The sequence below is a fragment of the Plecotus auritus genome (assembly GCF_963455305.1).
Source record: "Plecotus auritus genome assembly, chromosome: 8".
Taxonomy (NCBI): domain Eukaryota; kingdom Metazoa; phylum Chordata; class Mammalia; order Chiroptera; family Vespertilionidae; genus Plecotus; species Plecotus auritus.
In genome coordinates this window covers 126,030,018-126,052,742 of record NC_137782.1, presented here as the reverse complement: position 1 = coordinate 126,052,742, position 22,725 = coordinate 126,030,018, and the positions used below count along the sequence as shown (strand labels likewise).

Genomic DNA, 22,725 nt, shown 5'->3' with positions numbered 1-22,725 from the left:
ATTCAAACATAGAAGGAACATGGTCAGTAAATCCTATGCTGTAAATTGTACTGTTGCCCCACCTCTTACAAGAGGACATCTAGTAATGTCTGGAGATATTTTTGGTTGTCACAACTGAGTGGATGGTGTTACTGGCATCTAGTGGGTAGAGGCTAAGGATGCTGCTAAACATGTGGACTAAAATCTCAATAGGACTGAGATTAAAAAAAAACAAAACATAAAAAATCCTGGTATCATAAAAGGATGGTAATAACATAGTTTAAGGATCACAGTGCCCAGGGATTTTTACAGTAGAGCTCAAACCAAAAAATTGTGAGCTAGTGTCAAGCATCAACAAAACACATTCAAATTAACTGGGCCATTGAGGGAGGAAGTATGGTGATGTCAATGATTCGTAGCACCTCCATATGCACACTCGCCCTCACTTATGGTTCCCTCTTTTTGAGTTTGCATTTCTAGCATTTATCATTCCATTTTTCCTTGGTTTTCAAAAGTGTTAGCCAGCAGTAGGTTGACTTCACATTTTGCTTAACCTTTAAAGTTTTGTTTTTAAATGTTACTTTCCACATTTGTGTGTCCTAGTATAAAAATAAAGACTTCTTGCTTTCAGTTAAGGGTTAATTCAAAAATTGTAAAGACAGTTGCAACATCTGCGACTTCCTCTTCTTGGCGATAGAAACAGCTGACTGCTTTTAAGAGGATATGTTCATGACAAATTCGCTTTTACTCACTGTCAATACCTACAGCCAAGAGCTGAAATTTTTACCATAGACTTGGAGGTAATGCTAGGGCTTGTCCAGAGATGATGCTCAGCACTTAAAGATCTCCAGAACATGTAATAGTTCTTTCACTTTTAATTTATGACTGCCGCACAAAAATAACACATTTCCTTAATTTCTTATTGATTTTCAGACAGAGAGAGGAAGGGGGAGAAACATAAATTTGTTGCTCCACTAAGTTATGCATTGGTTGATTCTTATATGTGCCCTGACTGGGCATCAAACCTACAACCTTGGTGTATCAGGATGATGCTCTAACCTACTAAGCTATCTATCCAGGAACTATTTTTTAAAGAACATATCTTTTCAATATCAATTTAATGATAATGAACCAGACACATCAGACTTCTAAGACTTTAACCTTTGACTATGTCCCCTAACATTTATATTTAAATAGAATGAGAGACAATTAATTTTAGTCATAAGTCCTATTTCCTAAAAAAAAAAAAAAAATTGCTTTTAATACAAAGTCTGAATCTCACTTGACTTGAACCAATGATTCTGCTGGTTTCTGTTATAGGATTGCTACTAATATAAATGTTCAGTGTTTTGCATGTTCAGTGGTTTTATTTGTAAATATGTTATAATAGCAAAATAAAATATATTAAAACAGTAAAACTCATAAATAAAGAATGTTTCTTTGAAAATAAGAAAAAGAGACAAACTATGATCTGTTTAATAAAGGAAAGAAAAAGTTGTACATAGATTGGGGGAAGAAGATTCAGATTGTGAAAAAAAAGTTAAGTGATAAGGGTAAATAACTATTGAAGAAGATAAAATTTAAAAAAATAGTTTGGAAACAGATGAAATGCATAATTTTCTAGACAAATACAACTTAACAAAATTGTCCCCAATAAAGACAGAAGTCTAAAAGGCCAGTCACCAAAGAATAAATAAAGTTGTTACAGAGCACAAAACCAAAAAAAAACCTAGGTCCAACTGGTCTAGGTGAATTTTCTTCTTAAAATAAGAATTGATGGATAACTCATGCCAGAAATTACATCTTTCTCAATGGGGAGTTATAGGGGCATTCTTGATAATGCCACAAATAAAACACAATATCCCATATCTCTGCTCTTATTTAGATTTTATTTGCAGTATCTTATAGCCCAATTATAAAAGAGAAAGCAGTTAGAAGCATAAAAGTTGTAAAGAAAGATATAAAATGTTTTTTTTAGATGATACTATTATAGACATAGAAAACCCCAAAAGTTAATGGGAAATGAACTGTAAACAACAAGACAATTGAACAAAGTAGAAAATGATAAAATCGACACAAAAATCAATAGCTTTTATTATAAAAACAACAATTGTTACAAGATGTAATAGAATAGAAAACTATAAGATGTAATGAAAGAGATTATGTGACAAAACAGAAGAAAACCAAGTAGACTCAAAAAGAAAAGCCTAAAACCTATACTTCTGAGAAACACGAAACTAGATTTGGTACATGCCTAGGCCAAGACTTGGTACAAATGGAAAGATGTAGCTCATCTTTGAACATTAAACATTAATATTATAAAAATCAATGCCCTCCCCCACTCCATAGATTTAATATAATCTTAATTAAATTATCATCTTTCAAAAGTGAAATTACAAAAAGCAAGAATAGATAGGAAATACCTATTAAATGGGGTCTAGCTTTTCATACATTAAAATATATACTTTCTTTAATTAAACTAGTGTGGTTTAGACACATGGACAGAGCAAAATTAAATAATAAAATTCCATGAAAACAGTTTGGAAGTTGTGTGTTTTTTTTTTAAGTTAAACATTAAATTTACCATATGATTCATCAATTCCACTCCTAGATATATTTCCAAGAGAAATAAAATATGTATTATATCTACTGCAATACATGTGAATGTTCAAAGCAGCATTATTCACAGTAGCCAACAAGTAGAAACAAACCAAATGTTCATAAACTAATAAGTGGATAAAAATATAGTATGTCCAACCCTAGCTGGTTTAGCTCAGTGGCCAGAGCGCTGGCCTATGGACTGAAGAGTTCTGGGTTTAATTCTGGTCAAGGGCCCATGCCTGGGTTGCAGGCTCAATCCCCAGTAGGGGGCGTGCAGGAGGCAGCTGATCAATGATTCTCGTCATTGATGTTTCTCTCTCTCCCTCTCCCTTCCTCTCTGAAATAAATAAAAAATATGTTTAAAAAAAGAACAAAATCTTTTTTAAAAGATCTCCTAAATGAAAATGAGAATAAAATAACAAAAAGAAAAAAAGAATAGTAAATGGGCAACAGATATGAAAAGATCAAACTGTTTATCAATAAGGGACTGTTGAAAATAAAAATTAGGACTGCATATAGATTGAATATGCACACAAACGAGTATTGTGCAGCTGTTAAAAAAATGTAGTATATTTGACTTCTAAGATGGTGGTTCTCAAAGGGCTTGCTATTATTCTCCAGGGGACCTTTGGCAATATTTGAAAATATGTTTTGTTGTCACAACACCGTGGGAAGGTGCTACTGGCATCTACTGGGAAGAGGGGAGGGGTACTGCTAAGCATCCTACAGTATAGGAGAGCCCCCTCATAACAAAGAATTATTCAGCCCCAAATGTCAATAATGTGGAGATTAAAAAGTCCTAAACTGGGATATATTGACAAATGAGTAAAAGCCAGGGGAAGAACAATGTATATACAGGATGGGGTAAAAGTAGGTTTATAGTTGTATGAGTAATAATACAATCATTAATAAATAATACAAGAATAAACTGTTTTGCATATTCACATCTACCTTTGCCCCACCCTGTATTATGCTTCCATTACCTGATATCAGTAACAGAGAATGTAAATATATGTAATTATTTGAAGATATTTTTTGGAAAAAGACAGTATTAATCATCAGGTGGTTAGATAAACAATACTAGTAGGATGGAGGAAATAAAACTGAAAAACAGAATTTTCTGAATATTCTTTGGTTGTGAATTTTACCTTAGAACTATGTACTTTCATAATTATAAAACAAAACTAAATTTATAATAATAAAAAGCAAAATGTAATAATGAACCTAATTTGGTATTGATATTGAGTTAGTGGTATAATCACACAATAAGGATTATATTAAGTAAGTGTAAAATACAATCATTTTTTTTCTGTTCATCTCCAGTAATTTATATATCATGAACAAAACTAAATGCTCAAACTTTTTAAACTTTTAAAAATATTTTTTAAATATTTAAATTGTTCATGGCAAGAGTGAGGGGCAATTTAACTGGATGCCTGTATTGCATGTCTCTCAAAAGGCTGCAATCAAGATGTCAGCTGTGGCTACAGAAACAGGGATCAATTCAAGGATCAACTGTGAAAGGATCTGTCTCTTAGCTCACTCACAGTGTTGTTGACAGGATTCAATTTCTACTGGCTTGTTGGACTAAGGGCCTCCGTTCCTCTATGGCTGGTGGTAAGAGGTCTTTCTCAGTTTCTTGCCACCTGGGTCTCACCATTGAGCAGCTCACTACAGAACAGATGCATTTCCTCAGAGCAAACCAGCCAGAGAACTAAAGAAAGCCAGCAAGACAAAAGTCATGCTCTTTGTAACCTAATTTGGAAAGTGACATCCCATCATCTTTGCTGAATTTTACTCATTAGAGGTGAGTCACTACATTCAGCCCCCCTTCAAGACAATAGGATAATTCTATGGCATGACTACCAGGAGGTGGAGGTTTAAAGACAGCATTAGGATTTGCCTACTACAGGTATAAAGTAAATGAGTGACTATGTTGATTTCATTAGTAACTAGGGTTTGTAGAAAAGAGATGCGGGTGTAATGTTAAAAGATTAACTAAAAATCTTATAGTCCTGCATTTGAATGGAAGTATGAATCCAAATATGCAGACACACACATACACACACAGAGACAAATATAAATACGTGTAAGTATATGTACAAATGTTCTATTTTTGTCCACTGAAAGGTCTAACAACTAATGAGCACCTCAAACATCCATTGCACTCTGTAAATTATATTTTCTCAAAAAACAGAAAAAAAAAGGGACTCCAGGAGGCCTGGTCAGGAAATCTACAAAATTAGTTTAGATGAACTTGTTATAGCAGAAAGCAAGGCCAATAAAGGCATCAAATGAATTTAGGAAACAACTTGAAGAGGATCAGACAGTGCCAAAAAAGTACCACAAATCAGAATGATAAGTACATTGACATGAAAGACATAAATACATTTTAAATCAGAACTTCATGATGATATCAGAAAAATGTTCATCTATCTCTTCTAAGGAAAACTTGAGAACTAACTAAACTGATTTTTTTTAATGGAATCAAGTATATATTCTGTTTTTCATGAATGAACCTTAGGAGAACCCTGTGGTTCTCAACTGGGAGTGATTCTGTTCCCATGGGTAATTTGGCAGTGTCTGGGGACATTTTTAGTCCTCATTACTGGAGAAAGGATGCTATAGCCATCAAGAAAGAAGGGGCCAAGATGGTACTAAACATACTACAGTGCACAGAACAACCTTTCAGAACAATGAATTATCCATTTGGATAACCAAATAGTTGAAGAGATAAAAAAAAATTAGAAATACTTCAGTTAATAAACAAAGTAGCAATGTTTGAAGTATAATCCCACCTTTTTGCAATCTCTAAAAAAATGTGGATATTTGCCTGGCTGGGTGGCTCAATGGCTGAGTGTTGACCCATGAACCAAGAAGTCATGATTCAATTCCCAGTCAGGGCCCATACCCGGGGTTGTGGGCTCAATCCTCAGTAGTGGGTGTGCAGGAGGCAGCTGATCAATGATTCTCTCACATCATTGATGTTCCTATCCCTTTCTCCCTCTCCTTCCCTCTCTCTGAAATCAATTTTAAAAAGTGGATATTTGCTTGATCATTAATGGTTGTTAATAAACATAAAAGAGCCCAACCATCCACATGGTATAATTGTCAAATTAAATCCATGTCTGATGAAGAAACATAATAAATGCCACCAGCTAGATGTAATTTGCTAAATCCATGTTTTGAGAAATCCCACTAGAGAGTATCTCAGTTTCTCTAATAAGTAAACTGCAAAAAAATCAATGAGACAAAGGAGACACATCAATCAATTGCAATAGCTGGAATATGCTTGGATTTTAATTAACACATATAAGCAGTAAACAATTGATAAAGGTATTCAGAGACATTTGAAAGAAAATAAATACTTGATTATGATATAGGAATTATGTAAATCCTTCTAGGTGTGATAATGATATGGCTGTCATATTTTTTAAAGCATCTTATCTATTTGAGATATGGATTGAAATTGCTACAAAAATGTTGGTAGTTGCATTAAAAATAATCTAGAATGGAAAGAGAATATGTGTAGGAATATAGGTGAAATAATTTGAAGCTATGAATTTATGATACAGTAATTCAGTCTGTTTTTTTTAAAAATTTTGCATGAAACTTTTACAAGTTTCAAAGTTGTATTTATTTATTGTATTTATTTATTACTATATAATATTAAGGAAAAAACAGCTGATAAGATAGCAACAAAATCTTTCATAATGTATATCACCTTAAAAGAAATCTTAGTATTATACTTGCTTCAATAAGGAATTGTAATCATGCCATATATAATTTAAATATTAATTTTAACTTTCCATTTATATTAAAGTAAGTTTTGTTTTAGCATTACTCATTTTCAAGAATCATTTTAATTGTTAAATAATGGTCCTTTAAATAGACATCACTTGTTTACTTTTAGCATTTTTCAGTCCCTTTTAGCATTTTTTCCTACTTTTTGATATTATAAATAATGCTGAAATATGCATTATTTGCATATGATATAATTTCTTATCCTTACTCATTCATTATAGGGCATACAGGTCTGGTATAAATCCATCTCTTTGGAAGAATTCCCAGAATTTAAATAACTGAGTATAAGGTCTCATTATTCTAAAGATTATTGAGACATAAAGACAGATCACTCTGCAGATATTATGAGAGCTTTTGGCTGCAAAGAATTGAATATCCTCTAACAATTACTTAAACAAGAACTGTTTTGTTTGTCTTACATAATAAAATGTTTTGGGATAGCACAACAGCACCATGATGTCTTCAATAATGCAAATTCTTCCTATTCTTCTGTTCTGCCATCTTTAGTGCTGCCTCATGGTTACAATTCATTTGTTCTAGCACCATATCTAAAGTCCAGACTGGTAGATAATGAAAGGGGCAAAATCATCTTTTCAAGGGTTGATCTTAAAAGTAGTTAAGCAACTAATTCCAGCAGCCATCTTTTGAATTCTCATTGATGAGAAACATATTACAAATATATACCTAACTAAAAGTGGTGTAGAAAAATAGGGTGTTTAGTTTTCTAGCTTTCATAAAAGAGATAAGATAGTTAGGAACGGATGCGGAGTGAGCCCGATCATGATACATGACCTCCACAAGAATACTGAAGTGCTAAATGACAATCAATTATTGGTACTATCAGTTACATTTCATTTAATAATTATCCTATCTAATAAAGAGGGAATATGCTAATTGACCATCATACCCTCATAAAGATAGTGGCACCCACAGCCAATAAGGAGGGAATATGCTAATTGACTGTCACGCACTCAAAGATGGTGGCGCCCACAGCCATAACATGGTGGTGCTCAGTCCCCTCAGCCCCGCCGGGGCGGCAGGTGTGCAGCACGGCCGGGCCCGCTCCCAGGCAGATCCAGCTGCTCCGCATGCCTGTCTCTGGAGTCACCCAGTCCCCTCAGGCCCCCAGCCACCCAAGGCCAGCCCTAGGCACAGGCAAGCCTCAGATGACAGCTGCCCAGCTGCCCAGGGCCACCGGAGGCTCAGGTAACCAGGGCAGCCAAGGCTTGCGCTGCTGGCAGTGGCAGCAGGGAAGGTGTGATGAGGGCATCACCTTCCCCGGATCACCGGGTCGCCTCCCACCCCTGAGGGCTCCCGGACTGTGAGAAGCCTGGGCTGAGGGACCCCCCGTTCCAGTGCATGAATTTTCATGCACCGGGCCTCTAGTATATAAGATGATAGTTTGCCTTTTAAGTTACATTTATTTGGTTATTAATGAGATTAAATATGTTTTTTATCACTTAATTTGATTTGATCTTTTCTAAATTATCTTTCCATATGTTTTGTTATTATATGTAGATATATGTGTATTTATTAAACAACTTATATCAACAATTTTGCGGTAGGTAGATGTTATAGTGATTGAGACGGTGGAGAACTCAGAATCTGAAGTAAAATATACTATTTTATGTGATGCTTAAATCAGGCATTAGTGATTACACAAACTTAGCACAGTGCTGGGCAAATAGTAAACATTCTATATACTAGTATTTTAATTTATTGTTATTGTTTTTGTTGATAAGTGATCATTGGAAAATTAAATGTGAGAAAAAGATCTTTGATATAATGTTTTTCTAATCATTCTCCATGGATTATGCTTTAGCTCTGGGTTCTTCTACACATTGGCCTTCAAAAGTTTTGTTTAATATGTCTCATTATATAATGAGCTGTTATCATTTCACTGTCAATATGGTTAAGATCAAATAAGCTCATTAATAATGAATTGTCAATAATAGGCATGAGGTAATATTTTAATGTTAACCAAGTTTCATATCCTAATGGATGCATATTTCACAAAGTGTGATGTCACTATTGGCAACTGTCTGATGGGTGAAATATTTTACCAAAGGAAGATTTCCAGAACCCATCAAACAGCTTAAAGATGGTTGTGTAAATTGCCACCCCTGTTGATATGAATTTCTTGAGATTTTTCAACTAAAAATGCATGAGAACAAACAAATGTTTTATACCTGTGCTGTAAACTTAAGGAGATTCCAGCCTTAATCACATGCATACTCCTTTGAAAGTCATACTATACTTGGCTTCAAACCCAGAGATGTCTACAGATGACAGAGGCAAGTGTTGAGACCATTGTTAGTGTTAGTTGTACTTATTAAAATATCTCAGTGCGCCAGGAGGTAAAATAATATATCATTATTTTTTTTAATTTTAGATGCTTGATGTTTTAAATGGAATATGAAACATCTATGAATCACAGTGGCAGATTCTTGAGGATGATTAAGCATGGTATCTATTAAAAACCTATGTGAATTACAAAAAACACCCAAAACCACCCTGTGCTAAATAAAACTAAATAAATGTGTTGAAAATTTAGAATTTTTTAATCTTCAAATATTTGCATTTTGTTTTCTTAAGATTTTATTTGGTCAAAGTGACACAGTGTCTGAAAGTAGGAACAACGTTAGAGATCTTCCAGTTTCATACACAAACTTCTTGTAAGACCTCTCTATATTCTTCTCTCCATTTTCTGTCCTTTTATATAATTCTCTGCTTAGTCATTAGTTTATTCTATCACTCTACTTTAAAATTGTTCAGGATGGTCAACCAATCAAATCCATTTTTTCTGAATCTATTGGCTATTTTCCAACCATCATATTACTTGGACCATAAGCAGCATTCACTTTAGTGACATACTTTCCCTTGGCTGCTTGGTCATTTCTCTTTTGTGCTTCTTCTCTTATGTCAGGTTACTCATTCAGTGTCTTCTTTGGAGCCTCTCTTTCTCTAGTTATTGAAATTCTCCAAGGTACAGTCTGAAGTCTTTCTTCTTTTCATTTTTATACTATTTTACCAGGAACTTACAGCAATCATATACATGTCAATAATACCTATAAGCAGAGACATAATGAACTTGTATCTTCAGGCCAGATCTCACTCTTTAACTTCATAAATCTATATACACAGCCTCCTTGGTAGCATCTCTTAGTTGTCTCAAAAGCATTGTGATCTCTAAATCGTCTATATCTATGTCTTCTTCCAAACCTTGTCTTCACATGTAATGGAATCCCTATGGATCTACTTACTCATGTCAGTTAATAAGGGGCAACCATCACATCCATTTCCTTATTTTTTTCTATCCAATTGATCAAAAATTCTCCAAAGAGGACATACATATGGGCAATAGAAACATTAAATAATGCTCAATGTCACTAATAATCAGATAAATGCAAATTAAAATCACAATGAGATATCATCTCACACTTGTCATCATGGCTATCATCAGTAAATCAACAAACAACAAGTGTTTGCAAGGATGTGAAGAAAAGGGCACCCTATTGCATAGTTGATAGAAATGTGGATTGGTACAGCCACTGTGGAAAGCAGTATGAAGTTTCCTCAAATTTAAAAATGGAATTGCCTTATGAACCCTAGGTTTCACTTCTGGGAACATATCTGAAGAAACCAGAAACACTGATTCAAAAGAATATATGTACCCCTATGTTCATTGCAGCATTATTTATAATAGCCAAGATTTGGAAGCAACCCAAGTGTCCATCAGTAGATAAGTGGATAAAAAGGCTGTGGTACATTTACACAAGGGAATACTACTCAGTCATCAAAAAGAAGGAAATCTTACCTTTTGTGAAATCATGGATGGACCTGGAGAGTATTATGCTAAGTGAAAAAAAGCCAGTCAGAGAAAGACAAATGCCATATGATTTTACATATATGTGGAATCTAATGAACAAAATAAACAAAATATAAAGAGACTCATAGTTACAGAGAACAGACTGACAGCTGTTAGAAGGAAAGGGGGATTGGAGAGATGGGTAAAAAAAAAGGTGAAAGGATTAAGAGAAAAAAAATCCCTCATAGACCAAACAACTGTATGGTGATAACCAGAAGGAAAGAGAATGGGGGAGGTAGAAAAAGGTAAAGGGAGATAAATGGTGACAGAAGAATACTTGGCTTTGGGTAGTGAATACACAATACAATATACAGATGATATATTATAGAAATATATACCTGAAACTTATGTAATTTTATTAACCAATGTCACCCCAATAAATTCAATTTAAAAATCCTCTCAGATATACCTGTTAAATGTTTTAAATATACCTGTAAATTTTCATTTAATTCTGAACATCTCGATAGCTAACATAATTTTCTTAGTCCAAGCTATAATAGAGACCTTAATAGAGATCTAAATCACTTACCCATGTGCATTCTTGTGGCTCCCCTACAGTCCCCTGTCTACATTCAGTGAGAACAATAAATGTATCATGTTAATCAGATAATGGTATTCAGGTAAAACATTTATAGGCTTCCCTTTTCTCCTAGAATCATTGAATTATCTTTATCAACCTTTCATTGTAGCCCTTCACATTAACCTGTTTCCCTAAAGTCTCAAGGCCTTCACCTCCTCCATATACTAGTATGTAAATGAATATATGTGTACATACATATTCTCATATTCTCTGTTTTCAAAATAATAAATTTTTATTATCTTGTAAGACTATTGATGGTTGTTTACAATCCCCATTATTCCTTAACCTTATAAGGACAGGGTGTGTGGATGATTTTATTTATTTCTAGCACCAAGCCAAGTGATTGGGACCTTCTTTGTATATAAGAGATATTTAATAAATAATAACATGCCATCAAGTCATTTATCCCTACTTTACACAGATTTTCATATATATTATCTTTTATTAATGAAGGCATTTAGCAATGAAATAATTTTCCCTCAGGAACATTCATATTAAAATGAAAAAAGTACACATTTTCAATAATACATGCAGCAATAATCTATCAACATAGAATACAGAGAAAATTATCTTTTATTGTTTGTTTGAAGTTAAAATTCTTAGAGTATTGTGAGATGATTGAGTTGTGTTTTGGAGATGGTCTATATGAAGCACTATATAGTTGACCTGTTAACATATATTTTCACTTTAGATTATATTATATGACTGTCAGTCTGCCATGGGGAGAGAAAAATGGGAAGAACACACTATGTTGAGGGTATGCAATTTTTACTAAGATCCTGAAACCAAAGCTCAGCTGAGCAGATTAAATTATTGGCTTGTTTGCATATAAATCAATGTTATTAATATTTAGAATCTTACAAACCATATAATGTTTAAAAAAGTAAGGAAGACAAGCACACATTTTCCAACTTTTTCACTTGCCGACTATGGATATTAAAAATGCCCACATTACTTATTCAATAACCACATCATCAGCAAAAAAAGGATATATACTAACACACATACACCCACACACGTGCACAGACACACAAAAGACATAAGAATAGACCTTTCAATTAAATCAGTGAGTTTTTGTTAAACTGTGGTGAGTTTTGTTAAACTGTCCTTATTTTTATCATTTCACCTTGGCCTGCTAATACTGCCATCAGGAGGCTGGCCCCAGTCTATAACTTGACATTTGGGAATCACTCAAATAATGTAAGTGAGGACTCAACCTACAATAAAATATTTCCTTTTCCCATTCTTAGTAATAATTCTAGGAAATGTTTTTAGATTTTTCAGGAACAAGTTTAAAATAATTTCAGTATCAATTGGATGAGTATTTAAAACTGAGACAAAAACTTGAAGTTGGCCTATGTACTGTAAATAGGAAACACAATAGGTAAGGTCTTCCATTAATGGAAGAATCAGAACTGTAAACAGTGAACATAGCTAATGCATGCTCTTAAGCAAAGTTTCATCATTAATGGTCTTAAAAAAGCAAATAAAATTTAACTGCTTTGTGATTAAGTAGGATTGCTTTAATGTCTTTGAACTCATCAGTATGGCCCAAGACACTAGTGTACTTACTCATCAGTATGGCCCAAATATACTAGTGACCCAGTGCATGAAATTTGCACACTGGGGGCATGTCCCTCAGTCTGGCCTGCACCCTCTCCAATCTGGGACCCATCAGGGGATGTCCAACTGCCGGTTTAGGCCCGACCCCTGTGGGATCGGGCCTAAACTGGGAGTCAGACATCCCTCTCACAATCCAGGACCGCTGGCTCCTAACTGCTCACCTGCCTGCCTGCTTGATCGCCCCTAACCACTCTGCCTGCCGGCCTGATCAACCCCAACTGCCACCCCTTCCGGCCTGATCACCCCTAACTGCCTGCCCCTGCTGGACTGATTGCCCCCCCGGCCAGCCTGCTCACCCCCAAATGCTACCCCCCACCAGCCAGCTTGCCCCCAACTGCCCCACCCCCACCGGCCTGCTCGCCCCCAACTGCCTCCCCTGCCTGCCTGCTTGCTCCCAACTGCCATCCCCTGCCAGCCTGCTCACCCCCACTGCCCCCCCTGCCAGCCTGCTCACCCCCAACTGCCCCCCCTGCTGGCCTGCTTGCCCCCAACTGCCTTCCCCTGCTGGCCTGATCGCCCCTAACCTCCTCTGCCTCGGCCCCACCACCATGGCTTTGTCTGGAAGGACGTCCAGAGGGTCTCCCAGAATGTCTCCCGGTCTAATTAGCATATTATCCTTTTATTAGTATGGATATTATCATGGATAAGGAATATTCATAATTAGAAGAATAAGAACAGAACTACATTAATTATCTACTGGGTGGGTAAGTTTAACGATGTCATTCCCCAGGTTTGACAGTAATTTTATTTAAAGATTCTTATAAATAACCTCAAAGTAGGAGTGCAAAATAAATTATCCAAGCTCTTTTAGGCAAAAGAATGCTGAGTCAGTGGGAGTGAAGTGCAGAGAGAACCATGAAGCTGTGTGGGGTATGACAAATGGCAACTGAGTTCCTAAGTGGGCAAGTGTGAAGTAAAGCATTAAAGAACAATTCTAGGTATGTAATAATAGATTATGAGAAACCATTTATGATCCAGGAAAATGATCTAAGAATTACAATATTCCCTTTCATTCAAAAAGTCTTTGCCACACCTTCACTCACTATGGACTCCTTCAACACTGGAGTTTTCTTAAAAGATCACAAGATTTTGTCTTCTCCCTCCTATAACACTATCTAAGGTAATCTGCTTCCAAACCTGTGGTTTTAATATGCCTAATGGATATTTTTCAATATTTTCCCCTTTGGGTTCATGTTTTTGCCTGATGAGCATTCTATTTCCCTTCATTGGTAACATATTCAAATTTTTCATGGCAGAACTGTCACCTTCTCTGCTCTTGGACCAAGTGATGCTCCATGTAGCTCCAAAGAGGCAGGATTAGGCTATGACAGTCAGCAAATCCAGTATCCTGCCCAGGTTCAGTTCAGGAAAGAGCAAGCAACCCACTCTCAATAAAGAAGTTGTGAGATGTTTGGTGGAGGTTTTTGGAAAAGAAAATCATTTTATCTTGTGTAGGTTTTGGTGACATGAAAATTGGGTTCTAACAAAAGTCATTGTTAAGAGAAGCCTGTAGCAGATGACAGTCTTCAAATGTACCCTGGAATGGGCCAAACCCGAGGAAATAACAGAGACATGATCTTTTGGTTCTCTAAATAAATGTCTACATGAAAGTAGCCCTATATCCTATCTAATAAAGAGGGAATATGCTAATTGACCATCACTCCGTCACAAAGATGTCTGCACCCACAGCTGAGGCCGAGTTCCCATAAGGAGCCTTAACAAGCAATCAGCAGGGACCTGAGGCTATGCCCTCCCCTGCCCCAGTTGGGCTTGATGGGAGACCTCAAGGTATGCTTCCCGTCCTGGTGCTGGGCTAGGGGACCTCAGGCTGTGCCAGGCCGGGGGACCTCAGGCTGCGCCCCCCACCAGGTGGGGCTTAACAGGGGACTTCAGGCCATGACCCCCACCCTGGCACCAGGCTGGGGGACCTCAGACAGCACTCCCCCACCTGGCGGGGCTTGCCAGGGGACCTAAGGCCATGCCCCCCACCTCAGCACTGGGCCAGGGGACTTGAGGCTGCAACCCCCTGCCTGGCTGGGCTTGACAGGGGACTTCAGGGCTTGATGGGGGAACCTCAAGGTGCACCCCCAGTGCTGGGTCGGGGGAACTCAGGCGGCGTCCCCACCCAGCGGGGCTTGATGGGGAAACTGAGGCTGTGCCCCCCTGCCAGTGGGGCTTGATGGGGAACCTAAGCCTGCTCCCTCCTCCCGGTGCTGGGCCGGGGGACCTCAGGCTGCACCCCCCTGCCTGGCGGGACTTGACGGGGGATCTCAGGCTGTGACCCCCACCTGGCGGGACTTGACAGAGGACCTCAAGGCATGCCCCCTCCCCCGTCCTGGTTTGGGCTGGGGGACCTCAGGCCATGCCCCAAGGACCTGAGGCTACGCCACCTGCCCGGCAGGGCTTGACAAGGGTGGGACTGGCCAGGTCTGGATCTAGCCCAATCGAATGGGGAGTGCCAGCTGGGTTTGGGTCTCACGCGATTTTGAGGTGCATGTGGGTGGGCGGGAACTTGACTCTGGGTCCCATGGTGTGCCCCAGACTCTGACAGGAGGAAGGTTTTCATATACATTTTACTAATTTTCTTTCATCTTTGACACTTCTATTATAGAGAAAGGGCAAATATCAATATTAAATTATTTCCTCTAATTCCCTTTTAATGTGCACGAATTTCGTGCACCAGGTCACTAGTATCATATAAGATTAAATTATTCTTTTCTACATGAGTTTGACTTAGGTTTCTGTCATTTACAGTGTAGGTAAATATTGATCATATACTGCATGAGTTACTTGAAATACAAACCTTCCTTCTGATATTCAGCAATATTGCCAATTAAATGGTTACTTCCCTCCATCTGTGTATTCTTTGTAATGTCATAAATTATGCATCTAAAAGTGAGCTCACTGCTTTGCCCCCAAAGCATGTCTTATTTCTTATATTCTGTATTTTAGTGTGTAACATTAACATAATCTTATACCTAATCACCAATGCTGTAGGAGTCATTTTAGCTCCTTCTCACTTAACCTAACATTTACTGAATTATTAAATGGGAAGACTACTTTCATAATTACAACTTATGCACATTTTCTCTCTTCCTGTGGTCACTACTTTAGTTCAGCTATTAGTATCCCTTACCTCTCCCAGCTGTCCTTTCTTTCCATAATGCAGACCCATTCCTCCTCATACTAATATTTTTGACAAAATAAAAATTATAATATCATCTCCCTGCTTGAAATATTTCAATGATGTTCCAGTATTTTTTAAATGAATTTTAATTGCTTTGTCTAACACCTTGAGAACTTTATCTTTAAGCCTTCCCTAACTGTCCAAGTCTGTGCGACATAAATATACACCCCCTCCCTTGGCACACTAAATTGCTTAGAATTTCTCAAATAAATCAATATTTCTTATACAATGTACCTTTCCATTCAGAAATTTTGTTTTTTAATGTCTCCCAACATTCTCACATCTGGCAAATACCTCTTCAACAGCAGAACACAGTTTTACTGGATACTTTCACATGGACTCTTCTGGATCGCTGATGCTGGTAGATGCTCCTCTTTGGGAGTTCTACAATATTCTATAAAACCATCCCGTACTTCTAGGATATTGTACAGTAATACTTTGGTTTCATGAATAATTTCAGCAATTCATTATTACAGTATACTACTATAGACTGGGGGTTTAATTGCATTAGATATATCCATTATACCTTACCTTGTTCCCCAGCTATCTTATCACTATTATACTAAGCATCTCAACTAAGCATTTTATTTTTAATTTAAAATATAATATATAATAGGGGAAAAAGATCCCAGATTCTGGGTCTAGAATTCTCATTTTTTTCTGCTGTGTCTTCTTCAATATGACAAATGAAGCCTTATTGAAAATATTAAGTATGCTAGAATCAGGAATAAAATATTATTAAATATTTTGAAACAGATGAGGAAACATTTATTTTATTAAGAAGCAAATATACTTACTAATTTATAGGTAGTATTAATGCAGTTCCAATGTTTTGAAATATTTGATTAACGTTCTGCTTTTTCCTAGTTCATATTCTCCATTCATTATCTATCTTCTACCTATCTTCTTACCTACCTGTCTTTGAAATTGTAAATCAAACATGTTGGGAGTTATATTAAAGAGTCTAAGATTTAATTATTAATATAAATACTCATTTCTATTAAAAAAAAAAAAACATTCTGCCCCATATTACTATTTGTACACATTTCTTCAAACTACCACTGCAAGGTTTCAGGTGCAGATGAACTTTTCAATTCCAAAAATACTCAATGAAGGTAAATCAATTCAGGTGAAGACTTTTTGTTTAATTTTTGTTATAAGGTAGGACCAGCCTGTAGCTTGTCACATTAAGAATGGCTTGCCTTAGCCAGTTTTGATTAGTGGATAGAGCATTGTCCCTTGGTCTAAAGCAGTGGTCGGCAAACCGCGGCTCGTGAGCCACATGCGGCTCTTTGGCCCCTTGAGTATGGCTCTTCCACAAAATACCATGGCCTGGGTGAGTCTATTTTGAAGAAGTGGCGTTAGAAGAAGTTTAAGTTTAAAAATATTTGGCTCTCAAAAGAAATTTCAATTGTTGTACTGTTGATATTTGGCTCTGTTGACTAATGAGTTTGCTGACCACTGGTCTAAAGGGTCTCAGGTTGATTTGCTTCAAGGGCAATAACCTGGGTTGCAGGCTCAATCCCTGGCCCTGCTTGAGAGGCATGCAGGAGGCAACCCATCAATGAGCCTCTCTCACATAGATATTTCTCTCTGTCTCTTCCCCTCCCTTCCTCTCTCTCTAAAAGTCAATGGAAAAAGATCCTCAGGTGAGGATTAACAACAACAACAAAAAGAATTGCTTGCAGAAAGCTACTAAAACTGTTAAATATTTTCAGTTTATTCTGGTGATATTTTAGAATTCTGTAAAGCATTGGCCTTCAAACATGTTAGTCATATGGCCCATATAAGGATTTGAAAATTAGGTAACCTCTTGCACATTTTTTAAAAAATGTATTTTTATTGATTTCAGAGAGGAAGGAAGAGTTAGAGAGATATATATCAATGATGAGACAGAATCATTGACCAGCTCCCTCTTACATGCCCCATACCAGGGATAGAGGCTGGACCTGGGCATGTGCCCTAACCAGAATCAAGCCCCATGTCCTCCTGGTCCATAGGTCAACACTCAACCATTGAGCACACTGCCTGGGAAGCCTTTTACACTTTTTAAGTTGACGTCTAAGATTATTTCATATTCAAACTAGAGCCCGGTGCACGAAATGGGTTTCTCTCAGGAAAAGTAAAACTATTTTTAAGTGAAAATCAACATATGGTTTATGCCATTGTCACAACCTTCTCTGTGTGAATGCTAATTCTTCCATTGGTAGACAGAGAGATTAAGAGATAAATGCATATTTGGCATATATATGTGTTATATGTGTATAGATATGTACATATACATGATATATATAAAAGTATCAGCATCCACCTTCCCATGATGCCTTCAAGGCAGTATATGGCAAAGACATCACTCAGAAGTCCTTTGGCCTTCTCTGCCAGCTACCCATCCTGTCTTTCCCTTTTCCTATTAAGTGCCTTTTTTCCTTGCCTTCTTGTCTCTGAGATGGTTACCTATCAGGCTACACACAAACCTAACTATTCTAGGCCTCCCAGGCAGCCCTTTCCCACACTTAAGATCTGAGGTGAGTTGCATTTCTGATTGGATGTGATGTTTTGTCAATCTCCAAGTTTTTCCAATCAGGGATCGAGTCCATCCAGCTTTCTGCTCTTCTATTGGCCTGTGTGGGTGGGGTGGAGGTGGAGAAGGAAGGGTAAACTGAGGTAGCACTAGGCCTTCAGTGCACATGTGCAAAGTAGCTGGCTGGGACCCGGGCTAGGGGTGAGCTAAAAGACCCAACGTTTGGTTTTGGACACAGTGACAGAGCTGGCTGGCTTTAACCTCTGGGCAGAAAGCCTTTGTCTGGGGTCTTGGCCAAATACAAGGCCATGAGATTCCCAACGGTGTCTATGACTTTCAAGCAGAGCCACGGAGACCGGTTCTACAACTCCCAGTGTTGTGGCTGTTGCCATGTCCACACCTGGACAATCATCCTGGGGACCTGGGTACACGGTGTTAAACCTGTTGATGGCATTTTTGCTGATTGTGGAGGAAACTCATCCAAACTCAATGACGTCTGTCAACATTCAGTATGAAGTCATTGACAATTACTGCTCATGTGAGTGAATGTCAGATAATGGCTGTGTTGATTTTGTGTCTCTGTTCTTATGTTTATAAATCAGTTCAATGCTGGTATACGGACCACTTTCTTATCAAGTGGGTTGGTTTATTCCATTCTTCTTTTGCTGGCTTTTTCACTTCATCCTTAGTTGCCTGATTACTATCAGTTCTCTCACATATTTGCCAAGAATTAAAGAATATCTGGATCAATTACCTGATTTTCCTCATAAAGATGACCTCTGGGCTTTGGACTTCAGCTGCGCCCTGTTCATTATTCTTGTGTTCTTTGCTTTATTCATCATTTTTGAGATTTATCTAATCAACTGTGTATGGACTTGCTATAAACATCAAAAACAGAAACACACCAGATATTGCTGTGTGCCCCATCTTTGAAGCACCTCCACAGTGTGTTTTGCCAACCTATGAAATGGCAGCGAAGATGCCTGAAAAAGAACCACCGCCTCCTACATACCTGCTTGAAGACATCCTGCCTTTGTCAATAAACCCTATACCAGATTTTTGTCTTGTTTATCCTATATAATAAAAGGCTAATATGCAAATAGACCGAACTGTGGAACAATTAGTTGCTATGATGCACACTGACCACCAGGGGGCAGATGCTCAATGCAGGAGCTGCCCCTGCTGGTCAGTGCACTCCCACAGAGAGGAGCGCTGCTCAGCCAGAAGCCGGGCTCATGGATGGCAAGTGCAGCAGCAGTGGCGGCCTCTCCAGCCTTTGTGGCAGTGCTAAGGATGTCTGACTGCAAGAGGGCACAGGCTGGGCTGAGGGACACCAACCCCCCACCCCCCGAGTGCATGAATTTCATACACTGGGCCTCTAGTTTTACAGAATGCTACAACACGGGAATCTTCAAACTTGTTTAATATAAACTATATTTTCCTTTGTTTATGCACTTATTTTTAAACCCTAACAAGCTTTTTGGACATCTATTAAAAGTCAGGTTGTTTTGTTATGTCTATTACATTTTAGTAGTTTTTGAAGACAATCTAAGTTAGGCAAGAGCAAAGTGCCATTGCTTGCCTTTAATTGGGATTTGGAAGGGGTGTTCTCTATACATTTTAATTTTTTTAAATATATCTTTATTGGCATCAGAGAGGAAGGAAGAGGGAGAGAGAGATAGAAACATCAATGATGAGAGAAAAATCATTGATCAGCTACCTCCTGCCCCTACTGGGGATTGAGCCCGCAACATGGGCATGTGCCCTGACTGGAAATTGAACCTTGACCTCCTGGTTCATAGGTCAGACACTCAACCACTGAGCCATGCAAGCTGAGCTTTTTTTTTAACTTTTCAATTTCTATATATAATAGTTTGCATTTTAGTTATTTGCTGCCCTGGATATTTTCAGGAGGAATAAATAAAAAATTCAATGCATAAATATTCAGAGATACAAGATCTGAAGTTTAGTTTTCAGCTATGAAAATAGGAAAAATATTTTAATTTGATTGTGGAAGATGATGGTTGCATGTTTCTAATTTGTATGTGTTTCTATTTGTGTGATAAGATACTTTAATAAATCTCAAAATTAAAAAAAAAAACGACAAAGGAAGTGTTGGTAAGAAGTATTGAAAGGAGCAGAGTCTATTTCATTTCAGGTATAAGTAAGATCTATGCAGTTAGGATAAAATAAGGTTCTGCCCCTTTAATACTATTAACACTTTGTTTGCTCTGCTCCTGCAACCATCCTTGAGGAAGAAAACATTTTCCAATTGCCTGTTTGTTTGGTACCAGATTTTTATAGCTCCTGTCAGTGGAAAGATGGTTGCTGAGTGAAAGTTGCATCCTTCTTCTGTAAAACAGGTGAGGGGTGATTGTGAAAGAGGAGGTAGGAAAAGGAAATCTGTGCCATTAGATAGTTCTCAGGCAAGCTAGTTTTAGAAAATAGTACCTGTGGGTTTGGAAATTAAATCCCTTAAATCTATCCATGTCTTTGGAACCCCAAAGCCTTCCTCCTGCATGACAGGGAAAGGCATGCAATCATATGAAGATTGCTGCCTTATAAAAAGACTCAGGAAGACTTCTCCATTTGTTACCCTAAGAATGAGAATAGGATAAAATAGATTAACAGAAAGTTATGAGTGAAGTATGAGAAAAATAGGATGTGTTGAAAGTTATAATATTTCATTGGAAAAAAAGCAGAACTGAGAAGGATCAAAGAGAAACAGCAATGCTATGGTGAAATCAGAAGAGGTTGCTGAGCCAAAAGGAAGATAACCTTCCAACTCAGCTTTGCACTATTGTTAATAAATGTTAGACTGCCTAAATTTATAAAAGCCAAATGCTACCTATAAAATAATCTCAGTATGAAGTGGATTGTAGGTTGAATAAAGGGAGATTATCTACTGATTAGGTAATTCTTCAGTTGGTTTACCTATCCATTTTTAATTATTCATTGATGACCTTCAGCCATTTTGCCATCAATTAAGGGAAGCCTTCCTAAATAATAAAAGGCTAATATGCAAATTATCCCCTCGGGAGTTTGAACGCTCGCTATGACATGCAGTGACCACCAGGGGGCAGCAGGAACGAAGGAAGGCTTCGCATGGCAACTGGAAGGCCCCAATTGGCCCTGATCACTGGCCAGGCCTAGGGATCCTACCCATGCATGAATTTTGTGTACCAGACCTCTAGTAGTGGAAATAAAACATTTTACTTTAGTTTTTTTATATATTTTATTGATTTTTTTACAGAGAGGAAGGGTGAGGGATACAGAGTTAGAAACATCGATGAGAGAGAAACATCAATCAGCTGCCTCCTGCACACTCCCTACTGGGGATGTGCCCGCAACCAAGGTACATGCCCTTGACTGGAATCGAACCTGGGACCCTTCAGTCCGCAGGCCGATGCTCTATCCATGAAGCCAAACCAGTTAGGGCAGAAATAAAACATTTTAAAAAAGACAAGAAGGCTTTTGGATTTTCAAAAGCTGAAATCGTAACATAAACAAAAGTATTGAAAGGAAAATTTCCAAGCCACTGTGATGCTGCAGAAAGGGTATATAAATCTTTGTGCCCACATTTGAGCTGAGACATGAGTGGCATCAGAGAAAAGAACAAAAGAATCAACTAGACTTTGGAAATGCTCCCTGAGAAATGGCTTTCTATGTTGCAATTGCATCTTTGTCTGAGCTTCATGGAAGAAGATCAGTAAAATCTGTAGATAAGTTTTGGGATTCTAGAGCAGAGAATTACTTTAGCCTCCTTTCATGGGCTGCTTGAGAATCTGGTTCTAGAGTTCTCTGTACCTGTATTGCCACAGCAATAAAGTTATACAAAATTTTCTAGTGTTTAGATGTGAGATTATCCTACTGAGCATGCCACAGAGCCAAAGTGGTATAGGATAACATCCAAATGGTCCCTATGGCAGACATAGAGCTGCAGAGAGTGACATAAGGACTGGACATCAAACAGGCAAGAGTGAAGTGTGTGGACACTATCTGGGCCCAAATTGAAAAAAAAATGTCTTCCAAATGCCAGAGGAGTATAGCTGTTGCTAAAGGGAATGTGGGAAATAAAGTTTCAAAGGATATAAAAATAGGCCAATAGTGACTAAGAACCCACCCACTTTACATTAGCTTTGATGAGTATCAGAAACATACATGCAACTTCAGCAATGCAAAGAGAACACAATGACTCTTAATGTGTTAAGAAACTAATGAATTGGGGGAAAAAAATGGTGGCGAAATAGACAGATGTGTCCTGAGCCTTGTCCCAGAGCAGATAGAAAGATCAGCTGAGGGTCGCACGGGGAGTGTCTGTTGGTGAGTTAAGGGACAGCTATACTCCAGGAGAAGGTGGGGGACTGCTGGACGGGGATCCCCTGACCAGGCAGCCCCCACTGCTGCTGGGTTCCCTCCCGGAGCCACTGGCTCGGATGCGGAGACCGCACCATCTTGAAGGGGAAAGTGGATGCTATTGGAAGCCTGAAAATCTGTAACAACGGCACCCACCAAACAGCTGCAAACCCAAGAACACCGGTCCCCAATTGGTGTAAACATGT

General features: G+C 37.9%; 1 protein-coding gene and 1 pseudogene across 3 annotated transcripts in view; one reads left to right on the top strand and one right to left on the bottom strand.

Annotated features, from left to right (window-relative positions):
• The window catches only part of LRRTM4 (leucine rich repeat transmembrane neuronal 4), a 745,526-nt gene that overhangs the window by 625,694 nt on the left and 97,107 nt on the right, over positions 1–22,725 (bottom strand). The gene's annotated exons all lie outside the window — the stretch shown is intronic.
• On the top strand, positions 18,493–19,244 carry LOC308255853 (lysosomal-associated transmembrane protein 4A-like; annotated as a pseudogene). The gene has a single exon. The product of its transcript is annotated as a lysosomal-associated transmembrane protein 4A-like (transcript).